This window comes from Acipenser ruthenus, chromosome 28 (assembly GCF_902713425.1).
Source record: "Acipenser ruthenus chromosome 28, fAciRut3.2 maternal haplotype, whole genome shotgun sequence".
In the NCBI taxonomy this organism is placed as follows: domain Eukaryota; kingdom Metazoa; phylum Chordata; class Actinopteri; order Acipenseriformes; family Acipenseridae; genus Acipenser; species Acipenser ruthenus.
Window position 1 is genome coordinate 12539180 of NC_081216.1, and position 13534 is coordinate 12552713.

Genomic DNA, 13534 nt, shown 5'->3' on the forward strand with positions numbered 1-13534 from the left:
TCATTGCACTCCAGGATCTTCTTTATCTGTGGTCCGACGAAGACACCGTCTTTGACCTTTGCCTCAGACAGTTTAGGGAAGAAGTCTTGAAGGTACTTGAAGGCTGCCGACTCCTTATCTAGAGTTCTGACAAATTGTTTCATAAGGCCCAATTTGATGTGCAGTGGTGGCATCAGCACCTTCCGGGGGTCCACCAGTGGCTCCCACTTGACCTTGTTCCTCCCCACAGAGAACTCGGTCCGCTGTGGCCAGTCCCGCCTGTGGTAGTGCGCCTTGGTGTCCCTGCTGTCCCAAAGGCAAAGATAGCAGGGAAACTTGGTAAAACCGCCTTGGAGACCCATCAGGAACGCCACCATTTTGAAGTCTCCTATGACCTTGATGCCATCTCAGAAAAATGCAGATATGTATCCACTTAGGCAGCTGGAACTAAACTGAACTGGTGGGCTTAAGGCCCCTGTATTTATACTACTATTTATATTACTGGAAAGTTCTAGAAAGTTCTAGTAGTTACTCTAAGTTTACTCAGCACTGAATCTATCTGGAATGTTCTGGAAAATAGGTACATTTCAAAATATCACTGTCCTGGTCACAAAAGCAAAGTTTGTGGGGAATAATAGCCATGTTCTATACTTTTGAGGCATAAGCAATTAGGAAATAACACTTACTATCCAGGAACCAAAAAAAAAAAAAATTGTTACATGGTGTTATCATTCTTACCACCGCTGCTTTTACATTACACATCAATTATCATTCTTACCACCGCTGCTGTTACATTACACATCAATTATCATTCTTACCACCGCTGCTGTTACATTACACATCAATTATCATTCTTACCACTGCTGCTGTTACATTACACATCAATTATCATTCTTACCACCGCTGCTGTTACATTACACATCAATTATCAGTGGGAGGTCTGCATGGAGTTTATTTAACCTTTAGTCTTTATTTAATTAAACTGTTTAATAGTGTGACAGCAGGGACTATGTTTAAATCACTTTAGACCATTACAGAGAGCAGCATGTTCCTACCCCCACACCAAAGATCACCGCATGCCGCCTGACACGACAGAGTTGCATGGCAGCAACTCCGTCTTGTCACGATTTTCATGACGTTGCAAAGTAGTGGCACTAGCGCAAAGGTCGCCTGGGTACAGGCAAACTTTTTGCTGCTGGAATGTGATTTTGGAGCCAGGCTAGTGCTAGTGCCAGTGGTCAGCATAACTTTTGAGGTGTGGTGTCATTAACATTTCGTTGCGAAGTGTAAAGCCGGCACTGGGTGCTGTGTTTGCATTTTGAAAGAGACATCTCAGGCAAGTATTGAGAGCGCAGTCATTGGCGCCGGGGGTAGAAGGAGGTGAAACGTGGAGAAACAAGAGAAGAGGAACGTAAAGACAAAATGTAGATTTTCTACGCCTATCACAGTGAATGCATACATCGCCTCTGACTAACAAGCAAATTATAGCTGATATCTGCCAGTTACTGCAGGCAGATCTGGAAAGAGATACAGGAAGATATAACGCATTGCCTGTTGCATTCAAGGTCACGGCTGCACTAACTTTTTTAAGTTCACTTTTCTCGATCTGTCATTGAGCGAACATTTGGAATGTTAAAAATGTGTTTCCGATGTTTGGATTGCTCAGGGAGTACACTACAATACAGTATTGATTTAAATTGTGTATTATAATAGACTTTTGTAGTACGTGTACTCATTTATTTGTAGGCTATCCAAGTATTTTTGTTTTCTAATTTTAAAACAATTTGTTTTTGGGGAAAGAGGACACATCAGTATAAGTTCACTCTAAAACCATCCATTGATGTGAATGGCAAATAAGGTATTGTGACAGGCTAGCTCTAGTGGTGACATCAGACCAGAAAAGAGTACACAGACAGACAGTAGTGGAAGGTGAAACTGAGATGCAATGGCTGCGCTCAGTAGGTTTATTAAACAAATAAAAATAAACGGTTGAACAAAACACAGGACACAGCACTTTACGCCAAAATAAATAGGCAAACAAAACGGACTAACACTTAAACAGTGGACGAACAGACAAACAAACACGGTGAGTAAAAAATAAACTTATATTTCCTTTTTCTTTAGTTTTTAAATTCTCTCCTCTCCACACCCGTTTTCCACTTACCGAACACACAACCCCGAGTGAGTGCTTTGTGCATCTATGTATACTGTTGTGCCTGGATTCAATTACTAATTAATTACTCACTTGAATCCCAGCACGTGAACTAATTCTGTGCAACCCCGTGCTCACATATTAAATACTTTAAATGTACGTGAAGTGAAGTGCAATCCCCGTGCCTAAATACAATTATACATTTTAAACACTCATGCTCATTACCAGCATTATATCCCGTGTACCACAGGTATGTATTATTGCATTTTGTTTAGTTTTATTTAATAATGTTAAAGAGTAGGAGGGTTCTGAAAAATATACTGTTATACATCCCCATGGGTTGCTACTAACATACCTGTATTTTTCTTTTCATTGTTAACATCCTGACAACTTTTTACACTTATAACTTTAAACTGTTTCAAAGCTCTTTTAAAAATGGCCGCTCTAGTGTACTGATAGTGTAAGGATTATTGACAACATTGTCAAACAGGTAACACAGCAATAATGATCCATGAGATGGTACGGAACAGAAAAGCCAGATGTTATATTTTTTTAAAAAATTTTTTGAAACAGTTTAAAGTTATAAGTGTAAAAACTTGTCAGGATGTTAACAATGAAAAGAAAAATTACAGGTAGGCTTTTTTAAAAAGTTGTAGCAACACATGAGGATGTATAACACTACATTTTTGGAACCCCACTACTTACTCTTTAATTCAGTCGATATAATGAGATGTCGCCAATAGTGCTGACCCCTACAGTACACGTACCTTGTATCAGCAAAATGATTTATTTACATAAGGCAACAACAAAAAAAGATGCTAGATATTAGTTGAATTTTTATTTTTATTAAACTGAAATGTAGAATTAAACTGAAAAACAAATTACGCACACCCACACACAGATACATATACATACATACATACATATATATATATATATATATATATATATATATATATATATATATATCCCTTTGCGGTCCATTTATTCAGCGCATGTCAGGTGTGTCATGTCTAATTTATTTTCACGCTGTTTATTTTACACATGCTGTTTAAAAGTAATTTTTAATAATAGTAAAACAGGTTTAAAAGGCACTGCATATCAACAGGACACTCAGTACTGCATCTCCAGCCCCACCTCACTCCTTGTTCGCTGTATTTTTCACATATCTCATCATAGTAGTGCATACTGATAAATCATCTCCTGATCACTCGTTTTATCATCAGACTCCTCAATAATGCTGTCCAAGTCATTATTTTATTACTGTAACATCTCAAAAAGCTTGGCAAATGTCTGTGATATTCTTTGAGTGCTGGATGTGGAAGCAGCTATCTTGTTTGTTTATATCTGTGTTATGTCTCTGTGGTGAAGGGACTATGTGCATTGCTCAGATCCGCCTCCTTTTTTTTTTTTTTTTCCTGCTTTGCTTGGCTTCTACCGGTCTCACTCAGCCATTGAAAGGTTTTCTCGGACTAGAGACCTGTGCTTGATGTCTTTTTGATGATGTCGGACAGGGTCAGACATTGGACAGGAAAGGAATAAAAGACCGCAAAGGTATATATATATATATATATATATATATATATATATATATATATATATATATATATATATATATAATTGTAAAGTATTCAGGTCTTTACAGGCGGCGTCTGTGTTGTTTTTCAGGTTAGTGCCTGTCCCTTTAATTAGACATGGTACACTGGATGTACTCTTTAAACGCTGTGGCGTACGTTTATTAACAAAAGAAAACAGAAAACAAACAAAGCACAAAACAAAACCTAGTCCTTCTTTGGTCACTAACTAAACAGGAGGCTGTCCCTATCTAACACAGGGCAGGCTAAGCCTGCTCCCCTGTTTAAATTAAGTACCTTTAAGTACCCGTACCTTTGTTTCGTTACCAGGGAAATACTTCTTTTCAAACACTCGCATCCACTACGCAGCTCTATTCTCCACTCTAACCAACCAACCCCGAACATTCCCCCTTGTGGCATTTTTCTTCCCCAACTTAATCAGACTCAGCTGATTCCTCATTATTCTAAATTGACCAATTAATTAAACAATATAGAAGACCTTTACCAAGATGGCCTCCTGGTAACTTCAGCTTCACAAATATGGCATGTCTTCTACTCCCCAGGGTCCTAAAACCTCCAAATTAACGTTTGGTATATATACATCATCACATTATATATATATATATATATATATATATATATATATATATATATATATATATATATATATATATATTGTAACGGAGCTGGGAAGTCAATATGGGAAAAAGTTAAGAGCTATCTGAAGACCTTAGGCAGAAAATTATTTATTGTCATGAAGCTGAAGAAGGATGCAAGAGGATTTCCAAGCATTTGAGTATTTCAATTTTAACAATTGTTTCTATTATCAAGAAGTACAAGATTCATGGTAGTGTCACAACGCTCCCTCGGTCTGGAAGAAAGAAGGTTCTTTCACCAAGAACAAGTAGAAGAATTGTGATTAAGGTTAATAACAATCCGAGATTGACTGCCAAAGATATTCAACATGAATTGGCTGCAAGTGGGACTGGGGTTTCCATTTCAACCATAGGTTGAGTATTGCATGGTGAAGGTCTCAATGGTTGCAGGCCAAGGAAAACAAGGAAAACGTCACAAGGACAATCGCTTAAAACGGTATTTGAATGATGGATATGAGTTCTGGTCAAAGGTTTTGTGGAGTGATGAAACAAAAATCGAGCTATTTGGTTACGCTGATAGTCGTTACGTTTGGAGAAAGTCTGGTGAGGCGTACAAAAAAAAAGAACACCATACCTACTGTCAAGCATGGAGGTGGTAATATCCTTCTATGGGGCTGTTTTTCAAATAATGGCACAGGAAATTTAGTTCTTATACATGGTAAAATGGATTCCATAGCATACCAAAAGATATTGGCTAATCATCTGAAATGCTCTGCTACAAAACTTGGTTTAAAGCGCAAATGGACGTTCCAACACGATAATGATCCAAAGCACACATCAAAATCTACTTCAGAATGGTTAAAGAAGAATAAAATCAAGGGTTTGGAATAGTCTAGTCAAAGTCCCAATATAAATCTGATTGAGAATCTTTGGTATGAGTTGAAGAAGGCTGTGCACAAGAGAAGACCTCGGAATTTGAATGAACTGGAACCATTTTTCATTGAAGAATGGTCAAAAATCACTAAAGAACCATGCCAAAAGCTCAATGACAAATATCCTAAACATTTAAAATATGTTATTACTGCTAAAGGTGCCTCAACTAGCTATTAATTTCATTTTCCTTGTCAGGGTATGAATACTTTTGAATTCGCATTTTTGGAGTTCATCATCCTCAACTCCCTCTGAAGCATATTGAAACCCGACTCAATGATGCAGCGTTGGTGCTGGGATTGAGGAGCTGTCACCAACTCCTTGTAGTATTTGGCTGCATTGATGGACTTTGGGCAGGAGAACTCTGTGCTGGCCTGGTCATTGTCCTGTGGTTGACCTGTGTTGGGTCTTCCTTCTCCCCTCTCTGTTCAATGGGATCTACAGATGGAATGGCAAACACAACACTGAACCAACATTTTGGCTGTGTATTTTTTTAGTTTTTATTTGTTTACTTTATAACTTAATTGCACCATCAATAAAACATTGGGCTATATTCATTGTTAATTGTCATTATTTTAGATTTAGCACATGCGTTTACTATGCATTTCTTAAACTAAATAGACACAACGTTTTTGAGAATGTTTTTTAATTAATCATATATGTTTAAAATCAATACACAAATAATAATAAAAAAAAAACATGCCGGGGAAACTCATTATCTGCAGATGGGAGGCCCATTTCTTGCCCTCCACAACCCATTATACTCCTGTTGTGATCTCATCCATGGATGTCAGTGGCTGGCTTGTGGAGGGAGCCCATCTGTAGATAATTCAGCCCGGTGAGCAGATGATAATTTGTGTTTGCTTCTCTGCCGGACATCGTTGAATCGTTTTCAGCACTCTTGTGCAGTTATTTGGGTGCAAGATGAAGAAGCATCCAGAGATGCAGCTATCTGTTCCCATGCCTCTTTCACCTTATTTGCCCTGGGTGCTCAATGTTTTGTGCCATATAATATTGTTATCCTTGCTTCAACCTCCTGAAAAAATATCTAGTCCTGTGGCATGAAGCGTTCTTCCGTTGTCTGTGTGTTAATCGTGTGCTGCCAAATTCCACCTCATGCTGTGATTCTCAAGAACCTTAACTAAGAATGGCAAGTTAGAAATGGGCCTTCAATTTCTCAAAACAGTAAAATCCAAGTTAGAATCCAAGAAAAGCAGTTGGAACTATCCCACTTGTCAGAAATGTATTTATTATAGCAAGAACATCATTGCACAAATATCTAATCTTTAAGGAATCAGGTTGGAATTGGATCTAAAGTGGAAGATTTAATCTGCATCACTAACATATTCAAATCCTTTAGTGTAATCAAAGTTAATTACTCCACAACAGAGCCAATCAGTCTAGTGGGCACATCCCACTAAGAACCATCCTGAGTACTCTGATCCCTAATATTAATGATTTTGTTTTGAAAATAGTTAAGAAATTCTTCACAGTTAGTGGGAGAGGCTTCAGTATAAAGAAGTGCAGCAGATGAGGGATGTACTAATCTATCAATAGTTAAAAAAGCACTCTAGAGTTATTTTTATTAACATCAATAAGATTTGAAAAACAGCCATGCCTGGCTGTCCTCAGGTCTTCATTGTAATTTAATAGATGTTGTTTTCAAATATCATAGGGGATGTGCAACTTACTAGCCCTCCATCTATGTTCTATTTGGAGACATTCCCTTTTCATTTGGTGTAGGGCACTGTTAACCCATGGTGCAGTTTGCTTAGAATAGGCGGTTTGATTTCTACCTGGGGCCTCAATATCAAAAGGTGGTTATATCTGTCAACTCATCAGTAGACAGAGAGGGTAATGGTGAGTGGTGATAGTCTCACTATTTTGGAAAACCATGTTGAGGTTGAAGAATTTATTCTGCGAATTTTCATAATGTGTGCCACTCTTATTAGGTAAAGACAAAATAGCCTCAAAAAGAATGCAAAAATGATCAGATACAGTAAGGTCAACTGTTAACAAGTTGTGAACAGCAAAGCCCTGAGAAATCACTAATCTAAGGTGTGACATCACGATTGTGAGCAGGTCCTGTAACATGTTGAATAGAATTAAGAGAATCTAAAAGCCATAACAGTCTTTGGATCAGATTCAATGTCAACATGTACGCTATGATTTTAAAAAGAAAAAAATGAAAATGTACCTACATTTAGGAAACTTCATTTGAAATCTTAATTACCACACCTAAATGAAGGCTACAGCCATGTCTCACAAGTATACAAATAAGTAAACAGCTGTTTGGTCCAACAGGGCCAAGGAAATGATGCAGTACAATGCAGCAGATGTTTATTTACAAAATCTGCCACAGTAACGTGTTGCTTTTTTTTGGGCTGGTGGAATATTTGGTTGCAGATTTTAATTAGGGATGAAGCGAGTCATTGGTGTATCGTGACTCTCCCTTGTATTTTATAGTGAACTCTTGAATTCACACTAAAGCACATACAACCTGCACAGAAATTGATATGCCCCATGATCCACACTTGTTCAGATAGATTTGTGAGGATTTGAGCTTTTGCTATTTCTAGTTTGTATCCTGGGAGAAAAAGAAGGAGAGAAGGAGGAGGCTAACTGCTGCTGCTGCTAGTGGCACAGCCAGCTCTCTCAGCATCCAGCTGCTGTTTAAGATTCAGGGTTGGAAGTCAGTATGATTATCCAAGGCCGGCGCTTGTTCCTGTGCATTCAGCCGGAGCCGCATCCAGACAAAAAAGCAACAGCTAACCTTTGCTTGTAGTTTTATAAATAAATATAAGTGAATAAAAAATACAGTTTAAAAAAAGTCTTTAGTCGAGAGACGTACTGTTCATGCAACATTCACAGGAATCAATGTTCGGCTCAGTGATGTCATGTTGCTGCAGTAAGCCAATCTGATGTTTTCTATTGTTTTACAATTGAAGGAATGCTTCTTTAAAATACATTGCAGTCATTTGGAGCAAAAACATCTGCAGCAGCCTTACAGCTTTAACTGCTCAGCAGCAGATTAAAGTAGCTAAATGGAAATCTGTATACAATATTCTACATGAAGAGCACAGAATGAGCTAATACAACTTTTAAACACAAACCTCATAGATGCTGTTCATAGCTAAAATATAAAGACAGAATGACCACAAATGCCTATGAAAAACAGATAAATAATTAAACCAAACACCTCATCCAAAGCAATTCCATCCATTGAAGATAAGTTGTATGAAACATCAGCTCAACCATGTAGTACAATCTCTGAAATGAGGCACATCACTGTAGTAGCTTTGATAATGTATTCTGCATTCTACAACATACAGTGTATGGAGTATAAGACATGTTGACACCCGAATACTGTTTCTAACTGGAATTACTGTAAATACACAATGTGTCCCTCCAGACAAGGACATTCCTAGAACTAATAAAAGAGGACCAATAATGGCTTGATTTTTGAATATCACTCATCCAAAGCTCTAAATGTGTCATACAGAATCATACAAATAGCAATTTAGACAACAGCTAATAACAGATATCAGGCTTAAAGAGCATTGAAAGCAAGAGAGAACAAGTAGGTCTTGAGAGTTGATTTGAAGTGAGCGACTGTGGGAGCTACACGCACTAAAGCTGGGAGAGAGTTCCAGAGAGTCGGGGCCATGAAGCTAAAAGTGCGCTCTCCGAGTGTGGTGCACTTTTGCTTGGGTATAACAAGCAAGCCAGAGTCAGAGGACCTCAGCTTGCAGGCAGGGACATAGCGGGTCAGCAGGTTGTAGAGATGCTCTGGACCTGTGTGATGAAGGGCCTTGTAGGCAAGGAGATTTTGAAAGTAATCCTGAACTTTACAGGTAGCCAGTGCAGCTGGGCAAGACAGGGGGTAATGTGATCATGTTTTTTATATCTGGTAAGGATCCTAGCAGCCGCATTTTGAACCAGCTGCAATCGGTTTATGGTGCATGACGGAAGACCACTATAGAGAGAGTTGCAGTAGTCGAGTCTAGAGGAGATGAATGCATGACAGAGTCTAGTTTTAGGTAGAGCTGGGTGTCATCTACATAGGAGTGAAACATGAGGCTATGTTGGCGGATGAGATGACCCAAGAGAAGCATGTAGATGTTGAAGAGAAGAGGCCCAAGAACAGACCCTTGAGGGACACTGCAAGTGACCGGGCATGCATCAGTACTGCTTCCATCATAGAAAACAGACGCATGCATCCAGATAGGTAAGAGGACAGCCAGGAGAGACAGGTTCCAGAGATCCCAGCATACTTCTGAAGGCTGTGTCATATACTTCTGATCTATGGTGTCAAAAGCAGCAGTTAGGTCCAGGAGGACAAGGACAGATGGAGCAGTAGCATCAGCATTAAGCAGGAGATCATTTACAATCCGGAGCAGAGCAGTTTCAGAACTGTGATGCAGCCAGAAGCCAGACTGCAGAGATTCAAGCAGATTGTTATCCGTGAGATGTTTCGGCAGCTGGCTGGCTACAGCCCTTTCAAGAGTTTTTGGAGAGAAAAGGTAGATTGGAGATTAGATAAGACAGCCAGGTCAAGGGAGGGTTTTGTGAGCACCGGCGTTACTCAGGCAATCTTGAGGGCAGCAGGAACCAAGCCTGAGTCCAGGGACAGGCTGAGAGTGTGCATAATGGAAGGAGCAAGATCAGAGGCACAGAGAAGGGCAAGATTTGTCGGCCAGGGGTCCAAGGGGCACGTGGCAGTAGTTGATTTCAGCAATATGCTGCAGATATCAGTAAAGGAGAGAAGGATGACAGAGTAGGAGGGGCAAATGGAGGGGAGTCAAGGTGGTTGAGTACTATACTGGGTTTGTGGCAGGAGTGTAGAATAAATTGTGTCAATTTTGTTTTGAAAGAAAGAGGAGAAATCATGGCAGGTAAGAGAGGAAGATGAATGGGAGATGGATCTATCGATGGCTGGAAGCAGGATCTGATCAATGGTTTTGAAGAGAATATTTAGTTTACCATGTCCCATGGATAGGATTTCAGAGAAGTACTATACTATACTGGGTTTGTGGCAGGAGAGCCACAAACCCAGTAAAAGTATTCCATATTAATGTATTAATTTCTTTACATTTATATCAGACATAGCCTATGTCCCATATTGATAATTTTGCCAAAAGAAAAAGGATTTAAAGGAGTAAGGCAGGTGGCACAGGATTAAAACAATTAAATTACCCCGTTAAACACCCCCTGGAATTAAGGCATCAGCACCCCTGAAAACATGCATGAAAAGTAAGGGTAACTAATTAAAAGTGAAAATCCTTTGTTTTTCCCTAAAAATGTGCGAGCAGGTATGCTGTGCTCATACAATATGAACACAGACAGCCCAGGCGGTGCTGCGAGCAGGTAGGCTCATACAATATGAACACAGACAGCCCAGGCGGTGCTGTGAGCAGGTAGGCTCATACAATATGAACACAGACAGCCCAGGAGGTGCTGTGAGCAGGTAGGCTCATACAATATGAACACAGACAGCCCAGACGGTGCTGTGAGCAGGTAGGCTCATACGATATGAACACAGACAGCCCAGGCGGTGCTGCGAGCAGGTAGGCTCATACAATATGAACACAGACTGGCTCAGGCAACTGCACCTCAACATTCATGTAACATTCAACTCCTAAAAGCAAATGTAATATTCTTTTAAATGCCAGTACAATTGTTACCTTAATTGCACATTTACCCCAAATAGCACTGAACTGTATATATAAACCTTGCAATAAAGAACCTAATTACAAGCTGAAGAATTAGGATCAGATTGTACATGTCTCCAAAAAAATCATATTAAATGAAAGTATAAATTGCAGCAGGGATTGCCAATAAATGATTATTGTATACATACAAGATATTGAGCAGCCGCATTCCAATTCTTTGAACTAATTGCCTCCCTTGTTCAGCAAACAGCCTCCTCCCTAGTCCAAGTCTGAACCTTACAGTTGGGATATGATAACAAGGAAATGCTTCTGCACTGATTAACATATTGTATTTCTGACTTGTTAATTTGCATGCTGAATCCCCGCCCCCAAGTTATTCATCTGCATGCTGAAACCCCGCCCCCAAGTTATTCATCTGCATGCTGAATCCCCGCCACCTGAGTTGTCATCTGCATGCTGAAACCCCGCCCCCAAGTTATTCATCTGCATGCTGAAACCCCGCCCCCGAGTTATTCATCTGCAGGCTGAATCCCCCCACCTGTGTTGTTCATTTGCATGATGAATCTCTGCCCCCCCCTTAGTTGCTCATTTACATGCTGTTTTTCTTCATGTATTGAAGAAATGCTATTCATTTTCTTCACTGTGGCTTCTGATTTTCGGTTTTAGAAACCGATAAAACAACCCTGATACAAAAAAAATGTAATCGGTTATATCCAATAAGCACCTGAAAAACATTGGAAATGGCTACTCAATTCACGATGACTTGACCCCTTTCCCCGTGAAAAGATAAATAAATAAACAACCTGCAAAAATAACTTTGTGCATTGCAGTTAGGCAATGTCCCTCCTGATTTGTATCTCACATTTATTCATTCTGAATACGTAAACCCACCCCAACTACTGAGTTCCAGCAAATTCCTACATTTCTATTGGAGGACTGTAACACGCTTGCGAGATTTAAAACGAGATTACAAGAAAACTGAGGATTGTTCTTGCTCGTGAGACTTAAAGCTATATTCCATTTCAATAGAGAGTATTTACACACTTGTGGAACTTAAAACAGAATTGCAAAATGTGGCTAAATGTAAAAACATGCCTAAACACACAAAAAACCTCAGAAGAATATGCCCGTGACCATAACGATTCCGTTGTGGAAGACAGCAAAGGAAATAAGGTCCAATTGAAAAAGTGTGCAAGTACTGTTAAGTTACAATACATATTGTGACAGAAAAAAACAAAAGTAACTGAAAACAGTATTTTCATATAGTATATAAAAAGCGATTTACGTATAACTCGAAAATAGCTAAAAATGAAATTAATAAAAAAACGAAAAACAGAAGCCCTAATTATAACACCAAAATGTCTTTGAAACAAGAACATTTTTTTAATCCTGCAGGGACTGGACATAATTGGTTGTGGTTGTGGTACTGGTTGAGGATAGAAGCTGTGATATAGAGCACACTCGCTAGGATAGAAGCTGTGGTATAGAGCATTCTCACGCAGATAGGAGCTGTAGTATAGAGCATTCTCAAGCAGATAGGAGCTGTGGTATAGAGCATTCTCACGCAGATAGAAGCTGTGGTATAGAGCATTCTCACGCAGATAGGAGCTGTGGTATAGAGCATTCTCACGCAGATAGGAGCTGTAGTATAGAGCATTCTCAAGCAGATAGGAGCTGTGGTATAGAGCATTCTCACGCAGATAGAAGCTGTGGTATAGAGCATTCTCACGCAGATAGGAGCTGTGGTATAGAGCATTCTCATGCAGATAGAAGCTGTAGTATAGAGCATTCTCACACAGATAGAAGCTGTGGTATAGAGCATTCTCACGCAGATAGAAGCTGTGGTTTAGAGCACACTCACACAGATAGAAGCTGTGGTACAGATCACACTCGCGAATACTCTTCTCAGTTGGCCTGGCTAATCGATCTGTTTTTAACCAGACTATTTATATTTATAAAGTCCGGCAGCAGTATGATTATTTGTCAGTAATTCTAAAATAATGCATGTTGTGGATATATAAAAGCTTCAGGTTGTATCTGAAACATTGCTGTATGAACAGGCAGTGTGTATTTAAGCAGTGATTAGGCTGTTATAAACTATGGATTGCAGTCCAAACATCAATAATAGGCTGTATAAATGTGAGCTGTGGTTTCACAGCTCAACACAGCTTATCAAAAGCCTGACATAAAGCTGCATAGCTTAAACACAGTGGTGTTGAAGTTTGAGAAACGCCATTGGGATCTGTGGCAGGATGGCTCGCAGTGGTGAGGTGTGGTGACATCACGGACCAGGAAGTAACTGAATCAAAACAGTGGATGGGCGGGTGAAGCTGAATGCTGCTGCACTCAGCGTATTTAATAAATAAATAAACAAAACAAAAGATTTAAACAATCAACAAAACAAAGGGCACAAGGGCCAAACGAATCAGACAGACAAACAAGTAAGTGACGTGCTGGCTAATCCAGCACGTTTTAGCAATTGTTAAATTCTGTCTTCTCTCTATCTCCCCATACCTCCTCTCTGTACACCCAACCCCGCAGCACGGACAGCTGCAGGTTCTTATACTCTGGTCGATTGGTTAACTGGCTGTTAATTATCTTATTACCCCTCGGCCACAGTCTGCACGCGTT